The sequence below is a fragment of the Dendrobates tinctorius genome, unplaced genomic scaffold (genome assembly GCF_039654945.1).
Source record: "Dendrobates tinctorius isolate UK_male_01 unplaced genomic scaffold, ASM3965494v1 ptg000004l, whole genome shotgun sequence".
Lineage (NCBI taxonomy): Eukaryota > Metazoa > Chordata > Amphibia > Anura > Dendrobatidae > Dendrobates > Dendrobates tinctorius.
Window position 1 is genome coordinate 6,462,904 of NW_027361672.1, and position 13,442 is coordinate 6,476,345.

Here is a 13,442-nt window from a genome sequence, read left to right on the forward strand (position 1 = left end):
CATGATGATCTCTAACCTGTATGACTGACAGCGTGAGCCTATATCACGGGTACTGTCCTTTTCACTGTCGGCCCCAGGCTCTTGGTCTGCTGCCGTGCCTTCAGGTATTCAGTGTGTCCAAGGAACTTGCAGTCCCCTGTACTCCAGATTCGGTTGTCAGGGCATACAGCTCCTGCCCAGCCAAGGACTCTGGCATCCCTTTTTATATCAGCGCTTCGCTCTGGGGTCAGCTATACGCAATTTTAGTTCCCCCAGAGCCTCTTGTCTCTGCTCCTGTCCCTTTCCTCTTCACAGACCAAATCCAACTGTCTCTAACTGTCTTCTCATGAGCTCCAGCTGCTCCCATTTCCATGACAACTCCCTTGTTTACTCGCTCAGCTGACTTCTTACTGACTCACTAACCCCACCTGCTGGCCAGAATTTATAAGGAAGCTCCCCTTTCTGACCCACAGCAGGAATTGTCATGTAACCTGTGTTACCTGGCATGGGGACCACCCTCCTGCCTTCAGACATGTCATCACCCCTTAGAGGGAGGCAATGTCACTATGGCAACCAGACTCTGGGGTGCCACATATACACACCTGTTCTGAAAGGCCACAGAGGCTGGAGCACCATTAAGCAATAGGCACCACTAACCAAACAATACTATGAAGACCAAGGAGATCTACGAACAAGTCAGGGACAAAGTTTTTGAGAAGTGCAAGACTGGGTTGGGTTATAGAAGAAATATCTAAATCTCTGATGATCCCCTGGAGCACCACCAAATCCATTATCATAAAAAGGAAACAAACCTACCAAGAAAGGACTGCAAACCAAAACTCTCAGCCCTGGCAAGAAGGGCCTTAATCAGAAAGGTAGTACAGAAAACCAAAGATAACCCTGAAGGAGCTGCAGAGTTCCCAAGCAGAAACTGGAGTATCTGTCGATACGACCACAATATGCTGTACATTCCAAAGAGGTGGCCTTTATGGAAGAGTGGGCAGAATAAAGCCTTTACTTGCACACAAAAATTGTAAGGCTTGTTTTTAGTTTGCAAAAATACATGTCGAGACTACCCAAATGTACGGAGGAAGGTACTGTGGTCAGATGAGACCAAAATTGAACTTTTTGGCCAGCAAGGTAAACACTATGTCTGGCGCCAAACCAACAAAGCTCATTTTTTAGCAAAACATGTTTGAGTCAGTGATTTGAGACTGGGATGGAGGTTCACCTTGCAACAAGACAATGACTCAAAGCATATGGCTAAAGCAACATCTGTGGGGTTTAACCCCTTAACAACCGCCAATACGCCTTTTAACGGCTGCAGTTAAGGGTACTTATTCCTCAGCACTGCTCTCTAATAGCGCTGAGAAATAAGGTTATAGTGCCCCAGTGTCGAAAAATCTATGGGGTCTCAGCTACCGGGGGTAGCTGAGACCCCAGAGAACATGATTAGGGTTGCTCTTACTGACCTCTGGGGGATGCTCACCATTATTCACAGAATAACGGTGACCGCAAAAAAAGTCTGATTTCCTATTTATTTCTCTCTCCTCTATAATCTAGCACATCAGAGGAGAGAGAAATGGGTTCCCTAGAGCCACCCTGGGACCTGCAAACTCCTCCAATCCCTCCAACCATGTTCCCCAGCCCTCGGTGTCTTTTTCTGAGAAAAAAATGGCGGGCGCATGCACAGTGCACCCACCGAGACCTGCTGGCTGCACCTTTGGTTTATTTGATTACTGTGATAGACCCTATCAGTGTGATAGAGTGATAAAAAATAGTAAATCAAACCCCCCTTTATGACCCCCTTTGTTAGGTAACATTAATGAAATAAAAAAATGTATTATTTTCCATTAGGGCTAGGGTTAGGGTTATGGTTGGGGTTATAATTAGGGTTATACTGTATATGCCAAATATATCCAAAGGCCATATTACTTTGGGAATACACTAAGCTGATATGCATCAACATACTTTTTTTTTCTAAACTTTCCAATTGCGAGGCAGTGACCGGTGTCACAGGTAGAGGTCGCTGTTTGTGTTCCTCAGGTTGTGCATGGAGACCTATGAAGGCCATAGAAGTGCATAGCAGTCACGGACGAAGCAGTGACTGCAATGCAGACTAGAAATATTAAAAATAAATGTAGTCTTGGACATGCTAGTGTCCAAGGCAGATGTAGGGAAAACCTGCTCTGGGATGTTGTGTTGTGAAACAGACTGCAGGATGGTAGTTATGCAGTCCGTTTCATTCCAGACCCGGGTTTTCCTTGTGGCTGAAGGCCATAAGTTTCTTTGTTAAAAGACCTGCAGTGAAGGGTTTGGGTGTGTCAGGGTTAGATTCAGTGTCAGTCTGGTGTTTGGAGGAGGACAGAGCAGTTGGCTCAAATCGGACGTGTCACTTTATGTGGTCATAAGTCAGGAATACTTCTAGATATCCCAATGATTGTAATTTATTTTAGTTGTAAATTTAGTTCTATATATTTTGCATTTATTTATGAAAATATCTTAAATTTGAGAACAATTTTGAAACATTTGCAGTATTAAAGATGGCACACTGCCGGGGTCAGAAAGAAATCAGTTGATTTATCTTTTCAGAATGCAAATTTTACTGAAATAGATTGTGTGTGCTATTTGCAGAGTCCCTAAGGCGCAACAGCAGAATCACCCCTCCTCCCACACACACAAGTGATGACTATTTTGAGCCCACAAGTAACTCCATTTTGGAAACTATACTCCTTAATAAATTCTTCTAGAGGTTTAGTAAGAATTTTGACAACACAGATGTCTCATAGAATTTTTTTCTCTAGAATAGGAATTGTTTCCTTTACAATGTTGCTGCCCCTATGTTGTTTTCTCTTTTCAGAAGCGGTAATAATTACCACATACTTTTTTTACACAATTTCTCCAGTCCAAAACATGGCAATTTCACAAAATGTGGTAAAAACTACTGTTTGTACACATGGCAAGACTCAGAATGGAAGGAAGCTATTTGACTTTTGGAGTACAAATTTGACTGGAAAATTATGACTACTAGATGATGGAGCAGACAAAATTCCCATCAAGTGACTCCATTTTGGAAATTATGCCCCCCAGAAAATGTAACTATAGGTGTTGTGACTATTTTGAATCTCCAGGTGGTTTCCAGATATAAGTATGATGCTGAGTTACTACTCATGACACGAGTAAGCCATGAGACAAGAAAGTCAAGGAGTCTGGGGTCAAATACCAGGAGAGCACGTCAAAAGTAAAAGGTTAAGGCAAAAGCATGGTCAGAAGCCAAAGTCCGAAGTCAAGAAGCAAAGGTCAGAGTAGTCAAAGAGGCAATACAAAAGAATGGTCAGAAGGTAACGTTTGAGGTCAGTCAACAAAGGTCAAAGTACATCAAAAATGGTCAAAAGGTAAAGTATGAGATCAGTTAACAAAGGTTAGAATAGCAGAACTCTAATCACAACATACACACACCACCAAGCAAGGCTACTCCTGGCAATGGTTTGACCATTGTCAGCCAGCTAAATAGCTAGGTAATTACCCTGAATGAGTTACACGCGGAGGAAACCCAACAGACTTGGATAGATTGGGTAGATGGGCTGTCACTCACAATACTGACAGCCCAGCACACCCCTGCCTCTGATTGGGCAGCTGAACTGTCACTTGTAATACTGACAGCCCAGCACGCCCCTGATTCTATAGAGCCGCTGAGCTGTCACTCACTACATCCTTAGTACCCAGTGAGTAACAGAATGGTGATAATAAGCACTCAGTAAATTTTATAGAGGGAAAATAGCAAAAAAAAAAAAAGCCAGTTTAGTGCCCAATACATTGTGCCCAGCTTGAGTTTCAGGAGACACACACCCTGTAAATGTGTAAGCTCGCTCTTATTGCTACATTCATCCATATGTGTAGATGTTAACTGCAGGTTGGGTGCACTGCAGGGGAGTCAGAAAGAAGGGGGGGCTAGTTGACTTTCGGAGTGCAGATTTTGCTTGATTGGTTTCTAGGAGCCATTTTGCTTTTACAGAGCAATTGAGTTATTAGTAGTTTGAAAGACCCATATTTTTACATTGGCAGATGTTTGAACTAGAGTGGGGATCTCGCTTTTTTTATATAAAAATGTTTTAAGCACTTTTATTGCTCACATTTATCCTGTCCTCTCCGCGGAGCACTTAATTCAGGATTTCCTTCTATATTCCCCAAAAATGGGACTCAGGCAGTACGCCAATTGAACCATTCACTGTAAAGAGGCAAATGGAGTCACTTTGGAATCTGTCAGGCTTTTGTTCTAGCAGTATAGTGAATTTTTATACAAGTAAAAAACATTTTAGGGAAGCAACACTCTTTTATTCAGTTTGTTTTTGAAAATCTGGTGACAGATACATTTTAATTTATTTTTATTGGCTATAATATTTACCAAAAAAGTCAAAAGAATTAGGGATTCCAGTTTTTAGTACAGTCACTTTGAGATATAGTTAGTATACTTTTGGGTTCATGTGAGACTAATATCATGATTTTGTACAAAAGAGAAAAAAAAGTGATGGCACTCACCGTTCTGTCATGAAAGTATCAGAGGAAAAGTATAATAGAAACATGTCACCTTTTCTGCATTTATCACCCACTTCTGGTTTTAGCTTACATATACTGATGTAAAATACTGACCAAATACTGAACATGTGATCATGGCCTTAAGTTGCGTTTACACTACACAACCAGTTTTTGTGTTTTTGTTTTTCCCTCATCTTCCTAGAGCCATAACAATTTTTATTTTTCGGTCCACATAAACGTATGATAGCTTGTTTTTTTGTGGGATGAGTTGTATTTTTGAATGACTCCATTCATTTTACCACATAGTATACTAGAAAACGGGAAAAAAATTCAAAGCGGGTAGAAATGGTGAAAAAAACACAATAGATATTAATTTTTGGGAATTTTTTTTACCACGTACATTGTATGCTTTAAATGACTTCACAGTATGATACTTCTCATCTGTGCGATTATGGTGATGCCAAACATGTCCAGTTTTTATAATTTTAGTGGCGAAAAAAAATCATAAATTAAAAAAAAAAAGTTCTGGATTGTGTCGCCACTTCACGAGACCCGTCACGTTTTCATTTGCTGGAGTGGTGATCGCTTATTTTTTTGCAAGACGAGACTACATTTTTATTGGTACCATTTTGGCATAGATATGATGTTTTGATCACTTGTCACAGCATTTTTATGGTATTGTGGAGACCAAAAAACATAATTCTGACATTCTTGATTTTTTCCCATTTATGATGCTTGTCGATGGGGTTAATTATTTTCATATTTTGATTGTTTGGACTTTTCTGATTTTAGCAATACTACAATGAGCTTTTTTTCATTATGTTTATTTTTAATGGGGGGAAAAGTAATAATCTTTATTTTTTTTTATATAGCGCTAACATATTCCGCAGCGCTTTACAGTTTTGCACACATTTTCATCACTGTCCCCGATGGGGCTCACAATCTAAAATCCCTATCAGTATGTCTTTGGAGTGTGGGAGGAAACCGGAGTACCCGGAGGAAACCCACGCAAACACGGGGAGAACATACAAACTCCTTGCACCAAAGTATGGTGATTTCAACTTTAATAATAATAATAATAAATTTTATTTCTATAGCGCCGACATATTCCACAGCACTTTACATTTCAGAGGGAATTTGAACAGACAATTTACATTACTGCATAACAATAATCACATAGATCATAACAGATACCAAGAGGAATGAGGGCCCTGCTCACAAGCTTACAATCTATGAGGAAAGAGGTAGACACGAAAGGTGGGTGGTGACAGTTGCCCTGATTGTATGGACCAGCCATAATGTTAAGTGTGTAACAGTACAGACGCAGAGGGCTAATGGATGCATAAAGCATGTGGGATCATGATACGGGGAACCAGGTTATGGTAAAAAACTTTTGGCTGTGCCACATGAGGATAGATTAGGTTAATGTGTTGAGGCGGTAGGCCAGTCTGAATAAATGCGTTTTCAGGGCAGGCTTAAAACTGTGGAGATTGGGGACTAATCGTATTGACCTGGGAAGTGCATTCCAAAGAATTGGTGCAGCACGTGTATAGTCTTGAAGACGGGAGTGGGAGGTTCTGATTATTGAGGATGCTAACCTCAGGTCATCAGCAGAACGGAGGGCGCGGGTAGGATGGTATACTGAATCAAGGGAGGAGATGTAGGGTGGTGCTGAGCCATGAAGAGCTTTGTGGGTGAGGGTAATAAGTTTGTACTAGATTCTGGAGTGGATGGGTAGCCAGTGTAATGACTGGCACAAGGTAGAGGCATCGGTGTAACGACTGGCGAGGAATATAATCCTGGCAGCTGCATTCAAGACAGATTGGAGGGGGGAGAGTTTGGTAAGAGGGAGACCGATTAGAAGGGAGTTACAATAGTCGAGACAAGAATGAATAAGAGAAACAGTCAGAGTTTTTGCAGAATCAAAAGTAAGAAAAGGTAGAATTCTAGAAATGTTTTTGAGGTGCAGATAGCAAGAGCGAGCCAGTGATCGGATGTGGGGGACAAAGGAAAGCTCAGAGTCAAGTATGACCCCAAGACAGCGGGCATGTTGCTGGGGAGTAATAGTAGAACCACACACGGAAATGGCAATGTCGGGTATAGGTACATTAGTAGCAGGAGGAAACACAAGGAGTTCAGTCTTTGACAGGTTCAGTTTCAGATATACTGAGGACATGATGTTAGACACAGCGTTTAGACAATTGCCGGTGTTTTCTAGAAAGGCTGGCGTGATGTCAGGAGAAGAAGCGTATAATTGGGTGTCGTCAGCATAGAGATGGTACTGGAAACCAAATCTACTGATTGTTTGACCAATAGGGGCAGTATACAAGGAGAAGAGGAGGGGGCCTAGGACTGATCCTTGAGGAACCCCAACAGTAAGGGGAAAATGAGAGGAGGAAGAGCCAGCAAAAGATACAGTAAAGGAGCCGTCAGAGAGATAGGAGGAGAACCAGGAGAGAACGGTGTCCTTGAGGCCAATGGAACGGAGCATAGTGAGGAGGAGCTGATGATCCACAGTGTCGAATGCTGCAGAGAGATCCAAGAGAATTAGCATGGAGAAATGACCATTTGATTTAGCTGTTAGTAGATCATTAGAGACTTTAGTGAGGGCAGTTTCAGTAGAATGTAAAGAGCGGAAACCGTATTGGAGAGGGTCGAGAAGAGAGTTTTCTGAGAGATAGCGGATAAGACGGGAGTGGACCAGGCGTTCCAGGAGTTTAGAGATGAAGGGAAGATTAGAAACAGGTCTATAGTTAGCGGCACAGTTTTGGTCGAGGGATGGTTTTTAAGTAGTGTATGTATGATGGCATGCTTAAATGAGGAGGGAAAGATACCAGAAGTGAGAGGTTAAATATTTTAGTTAGGTGAGGGGTGACAGCAGGGGAAAGGGTCTGAAGTAGATGTGACGGAAATGGGTCACTGGTGCAAGTGGTTGGGCGGGAAGATGCAAGGAGCCTGCTTACTTCTTCTTCTGTGACTGGTTCAAAGTCAGAGAGTGAGCTAGATGCAGTGGGGGAGGGAGGACAGTGCATGGCATGAGATGACTGGGAGATAATTTCCTGTCGGATCTGGTCAATTTTTTCTTTGAAGTAATTGGCCAGATCGTCAGCTCGAAGCTCCGTGGTTGGGGCCTGTACTCTTGTGTTGAATAGAGAATGAAAAGTGTCAAAGAGACGTTTAGGGTTATAGGACAGTGAAGTGATGAGGGTGTTGAAATAGGTTTGTTTTGAGAGGTGAAGGGCAGTGTTGTATGTTCGAAGCATAAACTTATAATGGATGAAATCTTCGGGTAGGTTGGATTTTCTCCACAGACGTTCGGCGCACCTGGAGCACCGCTGCAGGATGTAAGGTACACCTGGGGTGGACCCGCTAGACCGTGGCAACGAACCTCCCGGGGGCGAGCTGACCAGGTGGACCACCCCCTATACAGGGAGCGTTTGGGGCAAGCCCGCGGGTAACTATTACCACGGCAGCTGGTACCCTGGGAGGTAACGACAGACAGACTGCTAGAGCCGCGTTGGGGATACAGGACTGACGGTACCGGCTGGGAACCACAGGACAGACAGCCACGGCTTAGAGACACGAGACAGGTGGATACGGCCTGGGAGACACAGAACTGGCGGCACGGCTAGGAGACACAGGATAGGCGGGCACGGCTGGGAGACACAGGATAGGCGGGCACGGCTGGGAGACACAGGATAGGCGGGCACGGCTGGAAGACACAGGATAGGCGGGCACGGCTGGGAGACACAGGATAGGCGGGCACGGCTGGAAGACACAGGACCTAGGAGAGAGGAAAATGGAGAGGTGAACGAGCAACGGATGGACAGGGCGAGAAGGCGTGCAAAGAGGACGGCCAGAATCACTAGGAAAGAACAGTGATACTCAGGCACCGCTGGCAGGAAGAGGCGGCCAGATATAGGGACTGGTAGGAGGACTTCCGGGTCGTGACCTAAAGGAGGGAGAGCAGGCGCGCGTCCTCAGTAGGAGGAGGAGGAGGAGGCGCGCGCGTGCCCAGGCACAGTATGTGCGCGCGCCCGCCGAGCAGGAGGGGCGGGGGCGTGCACCCGGCGCGGTCCGGAAGACCGGACGAAGGGGACCGCCGGACGGAGAAGAGGAGCCGGGGAGGACCGTGGAGAAGACCGCGGACGCCGGCGCAGAGGGAAGCAGGATGCCGGAGGAAGGGTAAGCTGCGGCCGGGAGGAGGCAGAGAGAGGAGCGCGCGGCAGCCGCCGCGTGACAGTACCCCCCTCCTTACGCGCCCCCCTCCGCAGTCCAGAAAGGAATTTGGCCAAGATTCGAGGGGCCTGGATGTTCTCTTGGGGCTCCCAGGACCTCTCCTCGGGACCAAAGCCCTTCCAATCAACCACGAAAAAGGTTCTCCCCTTTTGCTTCCTCATGGCCAAAATATCTTTAACCTCAAATACATCGTCTGCGGAGACAGGCGGAGGTGAGTGAGGGGCCTTAGAAAGGAAACGATTGAAGACGACTGGTTTTAGCAAGGACACATGAAAGGCATTAGGGATACGGAGAGAGGCAGGAAGCCGTAGTTTATAGGAGACATCATTAATACGGGACAAGATCTCAAAAGGTCCAATATAACGGGGACCCAGTTTATGGGAAGGGATCTTGAGGCGAATAAACTTGGAGGCCAGCCAAACTTTATCACCAGGGTGATATGGCGGAGCATCCAGGCGTCTTTTGTCGGTGTGTCTCTTAACTCTGTTACGTACCAACTCGAGAGCGGCCTTGGTCTCCTGCCAGATCCTGGAGAATTCCCCGGTCAGAAGGTCAGCCGCCGGTACACCCGAGGCAGGAGGAACCGGTAGAGGTACACCAGGATGTTGCCCATAGACGATAAAGAAAGGGGACTTGCCTGAAGACTCGCTGGCGTGGTTATTATAGGCGAACTCAGGCCACGGGAGAAGTTCAGCCCAGTCGTTCTGGTGGACATTGGAAAAATGCCGGAGGTAGTTCACCAAGCACTGATTTGTCCGTTCGGCCTGACCGTTGGACTGGGGGTGGTAAGATGAGGAGAAGTCGAGAGTGACATCCATTGATCTGCAAAGGGCTCTCCAGAAGCGAGAGGTAAATTGGACTCCTCTGTCAGAAACAATATGTTGCGGCAGTCCATGAAGACGGAAGATGTGCTGAACAAAGATCTTCGCCAAGGCTGGGGCCGATGGCAAGCCGGAAAGGGGAACGAAGTGTGCCATCTTAGAAAACCTATCAACCACCACTAGGACGACTGTACAGTTGGCAGAGTGGGGTAGGTCCGTAATAAAGTCCATGGCAATGTGTTGCCAGGGGGACGAGGGTATAGGAAGCGGGTGTAGAAGCCCAGAAGGCAGCTGCCTAGGCACCTTGATCTTGGCACAGGAGAGACAGGAGGCGACGAAATCCCGGACATCCTGGGGAAGAGTCGGCCACCAGTAGTAGCGGGATACCAGGTGAAGTGTCTTCTTAAGCCCGAGATGGCCAGCCAGCTTGGAAGCATATCCCCAGTGGAGGATTCGTCCTCGGTCCTTCTCCGGCACAAAAGTCTTGCCAGGTGGAGGTGAGAGAAGAGAAAGTGGTGCCACCGTGATGAGCCGGGATGGATCCAAGATATGCGTGGGTTCTTCTTCGACATCTGCGGGAAGGAAGGACCTGGACAAGGCGTCAGCTTTGAGGTTCTTGTTGCCTGGGCGAAAATGTAGATCAAAATCGAATCGAGCGAAGAACAGAGACCACCTGGCCTGGCGTGGGTTGAGTCTCTGCGCAGACCGAAGATAAGCTAGATTCTTATGATCTGTGAAGATTGTGAAGGGATGTGCGGCGCCCTCCAATAAGTATCTCCACTCTTCTAGAGCTAACTTGATGGCCAGCAGTTCTCGGTCCCCTATGGAATAATTCCGCTCTGGGGTGGAAAAGGACTTGGAAAAGAAGCCGCACGTGACGAGTTTACCGGAAGAAGATTTTTGAGACAAAACCGCTCCGGCTCCAGTTGCTGATGCATCCACTTCGAGGACGAACGGTTTGTTGACCTCAGGACGATGGAGTACGGGAGCCGTGGTAAAAGCTCTTTTTAGAGATAGGAAGGCCTCCTGTGCTTCAGGGGTCCAGACGTGCGGGTTGGCTCCTTTACGAATCAAAGATGAGATAGAGCCGGCCAATGAGGAAAAATGAGGGATGAACTGCCGATAATAATTTGCGAAGCCGAGAAATCGCTGAACGGCTTTCACCCCTTGGGGACGTGGCCAGTTGAGCACGGCAGACACCTTCACCGGATCCATACGCAGGCCGAAGTCGGAGATGATATATCCCAAAAATGGAAGGGAGGACTGTTCAAAGACGCACTTCTCCAATTTGGCGTACAGGCGATTCTCCCTCAATCGGAACAGCACTCGGCGGACATCTCTTCTGTGGGTGGACAGATCGGGAGAGAAGATCAGGATATCGTCAAGGTATACAACCACACTGGAGTACAGAAGGTCTCGGAAGATGTCGTTCACGAATTCTTGAAAAACTGCGGGAGCGTTGCACAACCCGAAGGGCATGACGAGGTACTCGTAGTGTCCATCCCTGGTGTTGAAGGCGGTCTTCCATTCATCTCCGGAGCGAATACGGACAAGATTATAGGCTCCACGGAGATCCAATTTAGAGAAGATTCGCGCACCTCGCAGCCGGTCGAACAGCTCGGGGATGAGAGGCAGAGGATATCTGTTCTTGATGGTAATCTGGTTAAGACCTCGATAGTCAATACAGGGGCGGAGAGACCCGTCCTTTTTCTTAACAAAAAAGAAGCCAGCCCCAGCGGGAGAAGAAGACTTTCGGATGAAGCCTTTGGCCAAATTCTCTTGTACATATTCAGACATGGCCTGGGACTCGAGTGGACTCAACGGATAGATTCGCCCCCGGGGCGGAGTCGAGCCGGGTACAAGCTCGATGGGGCAATCATATTGCCGGTGCGGTGGAAGAGCCTCTGCCTCTTTCTTATCAAAGACATCTGAAAAAGCCCAATAGGCCGAGGGCAAATCCGCAGGACCCGAGACAGGAGACGAGCATTTGAGGGGTTGTACTGGACGAAGACATCTAGTCTGGCAAACGCAGCCCCAGCGAAGGATGTCTCCGGTCCGCCAATCCAGGACAGGTTCATGCATCCTCAACCACGGAAGGCCCAGGAGCAAGGTGTGGGATAGAGACGGCAGCACGAAGAAGGTTATTCTCTCACGGTGCAGGACCCCGATCTGTAATTCCAGCTCTTCAGTGACCAACGTTACGGTCTCGCGCAAGGGAATCCCGTCAACTGAGGCTAACTGCCGGGGAACCTCCAAGGACCTAACAGGTATCCCCAATCTCTTCACCGCCTCGAGTTGGATGAAATTACCAGCAGCCCCTGAGTCAATATAGGCTAGCTCCGAGAAACGTTTGGATCCCTGGATAAACAAAACAGGAAGGGTCAAAGGTAGAGAGGTGTCGAAGGCACCTAGGGAGGCCTCTCTTACCTGTCCTAGGCGGAGGAGTTTCCCGGCCTCACAGGGCAGGAACGTAGAAGGTGGGAGGCACTGCCACAATAGAGACAGAGACCATGAGTGAGTCTCTCCTGGCGGCGTAGCTCTGCGGGCCTGAGTCGGTCAACCTGCATGGGTTCAGGGGCTGACGCCGAGGTGGAAGGCCGAGCGCGGGGAGGACTGCGCATCGGAGGAGAGAACCGAGTGGGTCTTCTCTCCCTGACGGCCTCGCGGGAACGCTCCCGGAAACGCAGGTCAATTCGCGTTGCCAGCGAGATGAGATCTTCCAAAGACGTAGGTGTATCCCTGCCTGCCAACTCATCTTTGATTCGGGGCGACAAGCCACGCCAAAAAGCCCCTACTAAAGCCTCATTGTTCCATCCTAGTTCAGAAGACAACGTACGGAACTGGATGGCGTACTGTCCCACAGAGAGAGCACCCTGGCGAAGGCAAAATAAGGACTCGGTAGCGGAGACCAGACGCCCGGGCTCATCAAAGACCTTGCGGAATGTTTCCAAGAAGGTTGCGAGCTGGGAGACTATCGGGTCATCTCGCTCCCACAAAGGATTCACCCAAGCCAATGCCTCACCCTCTAAGTGGGAAATCATAAAGGCCACCTTGGCCCGGTCGGAGGGATACTGCAGGGATGCCAGCTCGAAGTGCAACTGACACTGGTTAATGAACCCCCGACAGAGCTTGGGATCCCCACTATAGCGTGGGGGTTTAGCCAAGCGGGGCGAGGACTGGGAAGCTGCCGCAGGCGCAGGGACAGCGGCCGCCGTCTGTAGAGCTAGAAGGCGGTTATCTACAGAGGCTATGTAGTTTAAAATATGGGCCTGGGTGTCGCGCTGCTGAGCAAGCTCCTGCTGTAAGCCGGAGATTTGGGAGGCAATCCCCGGATCGGAGGTTTGTAGAGATGAAAGTCTGGACTCCATTGACTTGAGGAACGACATGATCCTCGCCTGATTCTCACGAAGGAACAAAAGTTCCTTTTGGGTCGGGGTCGGGGTACCAGCGGAATCCATGGCCTGAGTATTCTGTAAGGTACACCTGGGGTGGACCCGCTAGACCGTGGCAACGAACCTCCCGGGGGCGAGCTGACCAGGTGGACCACCCCCTATACAGGGAGCGTTTGGGGCAAGCCCGCGGGTAACTATTACCACGGCAGCTGGTACCCTGGGAGGTAACAACAGACAGACTGCTAGAGCCGCGTTGGGGATACAGGACTGACGGTACCGGCTGGGAACCACAGGACAGACAGCCACGGCTTAGAGACACGAGACAGGTGGATACGGCCTGGGAGACACAGAACTGGCGGCACGGCTAGGAGACACAGGATAGGCGGGCACGGCTGGGAGACACAGGATAGGCGGGCACGGCTGGGAGACACAGGATAGGCGGGCACGGCTGGAAGACACAGGATAGGCGGGCACG